We start from the raw sequence: 9,430 nt of genomic DNA, 5'->3' as shown, positions 1-9,430 counted from the left end.
CGGAGTCTGCACGTTCTCCCCGTGTGTGCATGGGTTTCCTCCCACAATCCAAAGATGTTCAGGTTAGGTGGATTGGCCATGCTAAATTGCCCTTAGTGTTCAAAATTGCCCTTGGTGTTGGGTCGGGTTACTGGGTTATGGGGATAGGGTGGAGGTGTGGGCTTGGGTAGGGTACTCTTTCAAGGAGCCGGTGCAGACCCGATGGGCCGAATGGCCTCCTTCTGTACTGTGACTCTAAAGCCACTCAATAAAAGCCCTGTGCTAAATGTTTGGGAAGATGTTTTATGGTTCAGTGGTTTGCATCGGGAATGAGCGAGTGTGTATTATTTTTTCATAATCTTTTGTCCCAAGTAGGCTTACATTAACACTGCAATGAAGTTACTGCGAAAAGTCCCGAGTCGAGAAAGAATTCAGAATGTCCAAATTACCTCACAACGCGTCTTCGAGACTTGTGGGAGGAAACCGGAGCACCCGGAGGAAATCCACGCAGGCACGGGGAGAACGTGCAGACTCTGCACAGACAGTGAACCAAGCCGGGAATCGAACCTGGGACCCAGGTGCGGCAACAATGCTAACCACTATGCTATGGTGCCGCCCATATGAGGTGCTTGGGGACAAAGCTTAGCCCCTGTAGCTTGGATTACAATAAATTTATCAGTAATTTATGAAACAAAAATTACCAATGAACAGACGTGCAAGAATTTAGCCAATAGATTTGAAATTCATCTTGAATACTATGCAATATGGATGAAAAGCAATGATTGTTCGAATATGGTTAGGTAAAGATAAAGTTGACATCGACCACAGGCTGCTTTCCCCTTTGACAGGGAGAGCTGACTGGTGGTGATTTAACTTGAGGATCAGCACACCTCAGGCAAGGGCAAGGTTGAGAAGATGGGCCCTTCATGAATAACCTCAGCCGGTGCAAGAATTGTACCCGTGCTGTTGGCCTTGCTCTGCATCACAACCCAGCTGTCCAACCAAGTGGGCTAAACCGACCCCCAATATGGTTGCTACTACCATTGTTGATCAATGAATGCTTTGAATACTTACAGGGCTCTGAGAAAACAGCAGGAGTGCGCTACAAATTGGACAGATCATCCAAACATCAGGCAGAGACACCGTCGGCTGAAAGATCTCAAATGATTTCACAACTTACTGACTTGAGCGGCAGTACATTCCAGCCAATCAGAAAATTTAAATACTAGCACCATACATGAAAATATACTGCATTACGCTTGTGGAAAGAATTAGACAATTAAACCTAGTAACAGGTCTTTTGTGTTTCTCACTGTTAAGCCAGGTGTAGCTTTACCCCATTAAGAATAGTTTAAATGCTTGGCTTATCCTTTGGTGTAATAAGCATATTTACTAAATAAATATATGCAATGTATATTTTCCTCCTCTCCTGAATCTCTCATCCTCAGTTAACCAAAGTACCTCCGAAGACCAGAACCAAACATTTCAAAAAATAATAAATAAAATTTAGAGTACCCAATTAATTTTTTTCCAATTAAGGGGCAATTTAGCGTGGCCAATCCACCTACCCTGCCTATCCACTAATCCACCTATCTTTGGGTTGTGGGGGAGAAACCCACACAGACATGGGGAGAATGTGCAAACTCCACACGGACAGTGAACCATGGCCGGGATCGAATCTGGGATCTGGGCGCCATGAGGCAGCAGTGCTACCCTCTGCGCCACCGTGCTGCCCTGACCAGAACCAAACATGTCATCGACCACCATGATCCATGCCTGGCCAATTAATTGGGACACCAATGTCTTAAGGCCTGTCTGTTGTGGATGTGGGAATATTGCAGGAAAATAATCACTTTCCCATATGGAGCTCAGCCTATCATCCATCCATTTATAGGTTTGTGAAATTTAGTTTAACAGCATACATTTGGAGCCTGTAAAGTGGTGCTGAAGTACATAGAACTCCTTTCATTTTAATATTTGAAATATTAGAAGTCTTCCAGAATTTTGTAATTGGCTTGAGAGATAGAACTATAATAGGCTTCAAAAAGCACATGTCAAAAAACAAACTTTCTGAGGATGCTCAGGTTCCTCGTGGAAATAAATCTGTTGCCTCCAGTAACATAACCTCCTCAATAATTTCTAAATCTACCAATACTGCAAATTAAACTTGTGTATTTCAAGGGGTTTCCCCCCCGCTGGAATTGAACAAAACATTGGAATATTGGCTTAAATTATGGCAAGCCCACATCCGACAGCACTTTCAGCCTAACTCCTCTTCTTCACAAGTCACAAGGCCGATATTTGGCTGACCAGCTGATCAACTATTGCTCATTTTTTTCATGTTGGCATTTATGCTTCTATAGTGTCCACGTTCGTGTGTTGTCCTTCTGAATGGGTTCACAAAGCTCATCAGTTTAATTCCTGAATACCGAGCTACAGTAGAGTTGGAGAATTATGTTACTGACTTGCATTCTGTCGTGCCAGTGAGTCTGTTACTCAATGTGGGTCCTAGACTGACATGCAGGCCAATGAGATCAATTAGTGGACAGTGTACAAGAGATCTGCAAGAGCAAATGACACCTTTATTTTAATCTGAAGTCACTTTGAAACTATAAGCCATTATGGACTAAACCAATTTCACTCAAGAATGAAGAACCTGTACAAAATTGTATGCATTATAAAAATATGCTAAATCAACTTTTCAGTTACGCAGCTGACAAAATTATTTGCCTGCATATGAATGATAAATTATATTTCAATTAATGGCTTGGCTATGGCAGCACTAAGTGATGACAATTTGCACACCCCTTTACATAACATTTACCACAGACAGCTTAGAGGACCAGTACTGGGATGCATTCAAGTCAGTCATAGCAACATATCCCAAAGGCAGGCAAGCCACAGTATCCAGCTAATTCATTCAAGTAATTATTATACTACTCATTCATATTTCAAAAATACTTTATATCTTGGTGTCAGACATTCTGTCACAATTTGTACTGCACTGCTCCATGAAATAAAAGTTTCCCTATTCTTTACACATACGCATCACAGTTTCCTGCAGTTCAGTACTTAGCAAATTATTCTGGGTTCTGATGATTTGGCACTAAAATACTAGCTCTAAAACTACTTAAAATATTACTTGAGTCACATTTCACAGAGTACGTTCTTGAGTCAAGCCAATGTTTTGCCTACTGAAAACAAAATTTTGATGCAGCTCTGCTTTTAAAATTACCAAACCATGCACAATTAACATTATTATGAAACAGTGCAATATTAGTACATCGTTATGAGTGGAATGGGAAAAAAATATGCCTTTATTAACCTGAGCAAGATATTTGCTTTCTTATGCTGGAGAACGAAAGCCACCCTGTTGGACAGAATTTTCTCTGGAGTTTGTTCAGACAGCTCACAACATTGCCTGTGGCAACTTGCACAATTCCATATTGTACCCTCCCCTCCCCCAACCCACCCCGGAAAAAGTTTATTTTTTGTAAAAAGTTTGATGTTCACCCAAAGAGCTGCAGAGAAAAGTCTACAAAACTGTACAGAAATTGATGTGGACTGCACTCTGGGGTGCTAGGTTTAGAAATTCAGAATCCAGGCATTTTTTTTAAAGAAACAGCTGTTGTAATACAACTAAAGGGTGCTATGCAGAACACTACCACATCACTGAATTGCCTGTGTAACTGGTCTGGTTACCTGCTCATGGTCAAATGCATTTTTAAAAATTCTATTCATATAAAATGCAGGAGTATGCTGAATTGCACATTTACCACAGGCCATCATACAAAAATGCCAGTTAATATTTTCAATTCTTTTTTAAAACAGAAATTAGATAAACTGAACAAATATAAAAGTATGCAGGCAGCTAGGCTGAGAGGAATGAGACTTGGCAGGGAAAGAAGCCGGGCATTTGGCAAAGCTGGCATGCTGGGGCTAGAAACTTGTCAGCAATAGTATCATCATTCCGCTGCAACAAATACTTTGGCATCAGTGAGCCACTGGACTGAGCTACATTTCATGCAGTCATCTACCATGCTGACCTTCTTAGAGGGAGCGCAATAATGTAATTGTGCTTTCAGGTTCCAGACCTTCAGACATCCTTAATAATAATCTAAAATTGCAAACCAATAAAAAAGCTGCAACAAAAAAGGAAAAAATGCTGCATGATTTGAAAAGGATGGACAAATTAAAAAATATACAGTAATGCTTTGCTCTGGCGCTTGTAGACCTTGAAGAGAAGACCATGCTAAAATTCCATTTGTATTCTTTTAAAAAAATATGAGAAGCTATGTCGATAACTTCGGCAAAGGCCAAATCCATGCAAGTCACTGAGGGGCGGGGCAGGGCCACCTCAATAATGACATCTTCAGAGCAGAACACGAGACTCCAACCGATGAACAGCCACAGAACAAGTGATGGGTTGTTGTTCGGCCTTTCTCATCATGAAGAACTCAGAGAAACAGTCACCAAAGTTAAAAGGAGGATGAGGAGGAGGAAATACATGAACTCAGAAGAATCTGTGGAAAATAAAACATACGTTCTGTTAGAATATGTATCACCTGATTCTGCTTTGACTCTTTAGGCAGACAAGATGGATTATTATAATGTTAGGGCATTAACAATGTACATTTATACAGTAGCACTGCTGCCTCACGACGCCGAGGACCCAGGTTCGATCCCAGCTCTGGGCCACTGTCCGTGTGGAGTTTGCACATTTTCCCCGTGTCTGTGTGGGTCTCATCCCCACAACTCAAAGATGTGCAGGGTAGGTGGATTGGCCACGCTAAATTGCCCCTTAATTGAAAAAAAAAGAATTGGGTATTCTTAAATTTTAAAAAAACATTTATATAGTAATAAAAGTAAATTACTTTAGATGCTGGAAATCTGAAATAAAAACAGAAAATGCTAAATAACTCAGCAGGTCTGGCAGTATCTATGGAGAGAAAAAAACAGAGTTGACATTTCGAGTCTTTATGACTTTTCAGAGCTGAACTGGGCTAGAAATGTGATGGATTACTTAGTTGGACAGGGAGGAGAAGGTGGAGTAGAATAGAAGGTCAGGGATAGGTGAGAGCTCGAGAGAGAGATTGACATGGGCACAAGACAAAGGGAATAGCAATGGCAGCAATAAAGACTAAAGGTGTTGATTGTGCCATAAGAGTAAAATAGCGGAATGTGTTAATAGGAGAACAAAGGTCAGTGTTCAGTGAAACCAAAACTACCAAACAAGTAACAGATGACTCTGTGGGAGGGGATGGTGTTTGGTTTGGAACAAAAAATACAAAAAGGGGTCAAGATGAAGAAGATAATTCACATTCTAAAGTTGCTGAACTCAATCCAGAAGGCTGTTAAGTGACTAATCGGATGATGAGGTGTTGTTCCTCTAGTGTGCTTAGGGCCAAAGACAGAAATGCGGGCGTGAGAACAAGATGGTGAGTTGTAATGGCCAGGGTCAGAAAGGTTGGGGTCATGCTTGCAGACTGAGTGAAGGTGTTCCACAAAGCAGTCACCTAGTTCGCGTTTTGGCTTCCCAGTTCAGAGGAGATCGTATTGGGAGCAGCGAATACAAAAGACCAAATTGAAGGAAGTTCAAGTGATATGTGGCTTCACCTGAAAGGAGTGTTTAGGGCCTTGGAGGTGGAAGAGGCTGGTGTTACACTTCTGTGATTTAATGGGAGGGTACTCTGGGAAGGGAATGACAGGTTGGGGATGATGAAGGAGTGGACCAGGGTGTAACGGTGAGACTGATCCCTGCAGAACGCTGATGGGGAGAGGGGGCGATGTGGGTGAGGAGAAGATGTGTTTCATGGTGGCATCATGCTGGAGTTGGCGTAAATGGTGAGGGATGATATTTTGAATGCGGAGGCTGGTGGTGTGAAAAGTGAGCACAGTGAGGGGGACCCAATCATAGTTCTGGGAGGGAGGGGAGAGGGTGAGGGCAGAGATGAAGGAGATGGATCAGACAGAGTTCAGCACTCTGTCAACCAGTGGGGTGGGGGGAAATCATGGTCGAGGAAAATGTGAAACATGCCAGAAGTGCTATTTTCACCGTTGGCATCATTAGAACAGATGCAATGGCAGCAGAGGAACTGGGAGAATGGAATGGAGTCCTTGCAGGAAGTGGGTGTGAGGAGCTGTATTCGAGGTAGCTGTGGGAGTTGATTGGTTTGTAATGACCATCGGTGGTCTTTCTATCGCTGGAAATGGGGACAGAGAGGTCAAGGAAGGGACGTGTTGGAGATGGATCATGTGAACGTGAGAGAGGGTGGAAATTGGAAGCAAAATCAATAAATATTTCCAGGTCAAGACGAGGGCATAAATTGACACCAATAAAGTCACAGACGTAACGGAAAACGAATCATGGGAGAGGGCCAGAGTTGGACCGGAACACAGATGTTCCACATACCCCACTAAGACGGGCATAACTGGGGTCCATGCGGACACCCATAGCTACACATTTTGTTTGCAGGAAGTGAGACAAGTTAAAGAAGAAATTGTTGAGTGAGAGAACTCTAGCCGAGAGCACGAAGAGCATTTATATAATGTCTTTAATGTAGAAACATTTCTCAAGGCACTGGGTGTGATCAGATAAAAGTGGAGTTTGAGTCGAAGAAGGATAAGTGACCAAATGCTTGATTCAAGGGGAGGGTCTTGAGAAGGGTGTTAAAGGAATTCAGGGAGGTGGAGGGTTCCATGGGAAATTCCAGATTGTGGGACTTAAATGCCTGAAGGCATGGCCAATAATGGCGAAGGTGTGGAGGCTGGAGGATGCACAAAGTGCCAGAATTGCAGTAATGTAGCTGGATGGAGTGGGTTGAGGGTAGTGTGACTAATGGACGTTATAGAGATAGGAATAGGTGAGAACATGAAGGAGTTTGAACATGTGGGTGAGGATTTCCACAAACACAAATGTGATGGGCAATTTCACTCATTGCAGGCTAAGACATGGCCAACAGAGTTTGAGATAAACTGAAGTTCTGGAGAGTTGAAATCTGGCATGAAGGTCCTAAAAGGCATGTCTGAGATTTTTAGCAGCACATAGACTGAAGTGCGGTAGAGGAGGGAGAAGTTATAGAACAGGGAGTAGTTATAGAGGGGAAAGTACAAGTATGGTTTGTTAAGGAAACAAAGGTAGTTTTAAGGAATTTATATCTATATGGGTAAACATTACAAATAAGGTCTAGTTTTAGGTGGGTTTTCTTTAATGTTTCTGTGCCTGAAAGAAACTCATAGTTAGATTCCATGCTGGATAAAGCTGTTTGTATGTGTGGTGGTTAGTTTCAGTTCCAGCTGGGACTAGATTACATTTAGAGAGCTGCTGCGTGAAAGGTAAACATAGTTGCTTAACAACTAGGAGCCCTTACTTTGTTCTTTAGTCTTAGCTGGAAGCTACAGCAGTTGGAGACAGGAACAGAGCGAAAAAGCAGTGCTCATAGCTCTGCTCAAGCAATAAAATGCAAGACTGCAATCTTCAGAGGAACTAAAGGACGGTTGGTTTTAAAAACCTGGAAATAGAACAGGATAATGTTCATGGGCAGCACAGACAAAGCTGAGAAGAAATTGACTGGTGGGGAGATAATTTTCTAAGGTTTCTAAAAAATCCTAAAGGTTTCATAAGTGATTCTGAGGGTTTCTAAAGTAATCCTAAAATTTGGAATGTCTTAGTACAATTTTAAAGTATTTGGGAAGACCGTATTGGCTGGATATCAGAGTTTGTGTCAACACTGGAAGTCAGTCAAGACTAAGAAATCCTGATAGGTTGGTGTAAAATCCTGGACTGGATTCACTGGAAAAGGGGTCTTACAACACCAGGTTAAAGTCCAACAGGTTTGTTTCAAACACGAGCTTTCGGAGCGCTGCTCCTTCCTCAGGTGAAGAGGAAGGTGCTGCGCTCCGAAAGCTTGTGTTTGAAACAAACCTGTTGGACTTTAACCTGGTGTTGTAAGACTTCTTACTGTGCTTACCCCAGTCCAACGCCGGCATCTCCACATCATGGTACAAGGGGAGCAGAAGCTCTGTTCACAAGAATGTTTGGAAAACATGGACTAGATTTCGGAACGAAAACCGCTAATGGAAAGCACGATTAAGAGAAAAGATTTTCATGTGTGTTTGGAAACTTTCCCGGGACAATCATCTGGGGGGATTCTGAGGAGAAATCCACAGATACTAACTTAGGTTCACATTGGAGTGTGCACCAGCCAATCTGTGTGCTTTAAAAAGGACTCTATGTTCAGGAGAACATTGCAGCTTCAAATATACTATGTCACTGCTATTAATTTTAAAATCTGCGTGTAATCGTTAACCTAAGGGGGTGTAAAGCAGTATTGGATTATATCACAATCTTTTCATGTCTAATAAAATGTTTTGTTTGTTGTTAAAACTATCAGCAGTCCTGTGACACTGTTCCTCCACGTTTGATTAGAAGTACAAGTTATGGTCTTTTGAGTCAGGGTTCCATTCTGGGATCTTCCCGTCCAGTTATAACATTAACTGGGATTGTAAACAGTTCAACACGAGATAGTGGCTAGGGAGGGGGGTGGAACTGGTGGTGAGAATACAGAGCAAAACAAATGATGACTTTAGTCTCCTCACTGTGGAACTGCAACTCATCTAAGGCTGTCAGACAAGGCAGAGCAGTGGATACATGGAAAGAGGGGGCGGGAAAGGTCAATTGGTGCTAGAATTCTTTAATGTTCCAAAAAGGCATGATTATGTCGGAATGCTGACTGTAAAATTAACCACCATCAAAAATGACACATATCTATGGGTAATCCCTGATTCCTTTTTTTCTTTGTCATTTGTTTATGTTAACAAGCGGGCTGATATCTGGGCATGGTGGGAGGATGGGATCGTTGTTACTGTTATGGGGTTTGAGATATTTGTTGTTGGTTATTGATTGTTGTTGGGTGTAAATTTGGGAGAAAAATTGTGAAAAAGTGGAATAAAAATATATATTTTTAAAAATGACATGTCAGTAGAACGCAAAACTAAATATTTTTCAGCAACACCATGTTCAGCATGATTTATGGTGACCAGTTCACTATGCATCTCCCTCAATACAATCACATTATTAAATTTTTTGTGCCCCTCCTCCTCTCTGTATTGTTGATTACCAACTAGCATCCTCATCCAAGGAAGAAGATTGGCAGCCTCAGGGATTCTTTTATGCCCAACATTAATATTACTCAGCTGTGGGCAGTAAGAGACAGGACTGAGTAGGGCAGGGCTAGATAGAGTTCCACTGCCTGAGACTTTCAGAGAAACCAGTGGAAAGGAGGAGAGAAAAATCTGTAATTGATGACTTAGTTGGGTATGAACTGTCCAATGTCATCCTCAGGCATATCGACCGGCAAGGTTGGGCCAGCACGGTAGCATGGTGGTTAGCATAAATGCTTCACAGCTCCAGGGTCCCAGGTTTGGGGGGGGGGGGGGGGGGGGGGGGGGG

The 9,430-nt window shown here is 42.3% G+C and overlaps 1 protein-coding gene across 3 annotated transcripts in view; it reads right to left on the bottom strand.

Annotated features, from left to right (window-relative positions):
• Nucleotides 1-2,541: 2,541 nt before the first annotated feature.
• Nucleotides 2,542-9,430, bottom strand: part of cdc42se2 (CDC42 small effector 2) — a 251,670-nt gene continuing 244,781 nt past the window's right edge. For all 3 annotated transcript variants that reach the window (XM_038804717.1, XM_038804718.1, XM_038804719.1), the window contains one exon: nt 2,542-4,502. The gene's annotated coding sequence lies outside the window, so the exon portion shown is untranslated. The remainder of the gene's footprint in view (nt 4,503-9,430) is intronic.

This window comes from Scyliorhinus canicula, chromosome 8, assembly GCF_902713615.1.
Source record: "Scyliorhinus canicula chromosome 8, sScyCan1.1, whole genome shotgun sequence".
In the NCBI taxonomy this organism is placed as follows: domain Eukaryota; kingdom Metazoa; phylum Chordata; class Chondrichthyes; order Carcharhiniformes; family Scyliorhinidae; genus Scyliorhinus; species Scyliorhinus canicula.
The sequence above is the reverse complement of the archived record's forward strand: the minus strand, read 5'-3'. Positions and strand labels throughout refer to the sequence as shown.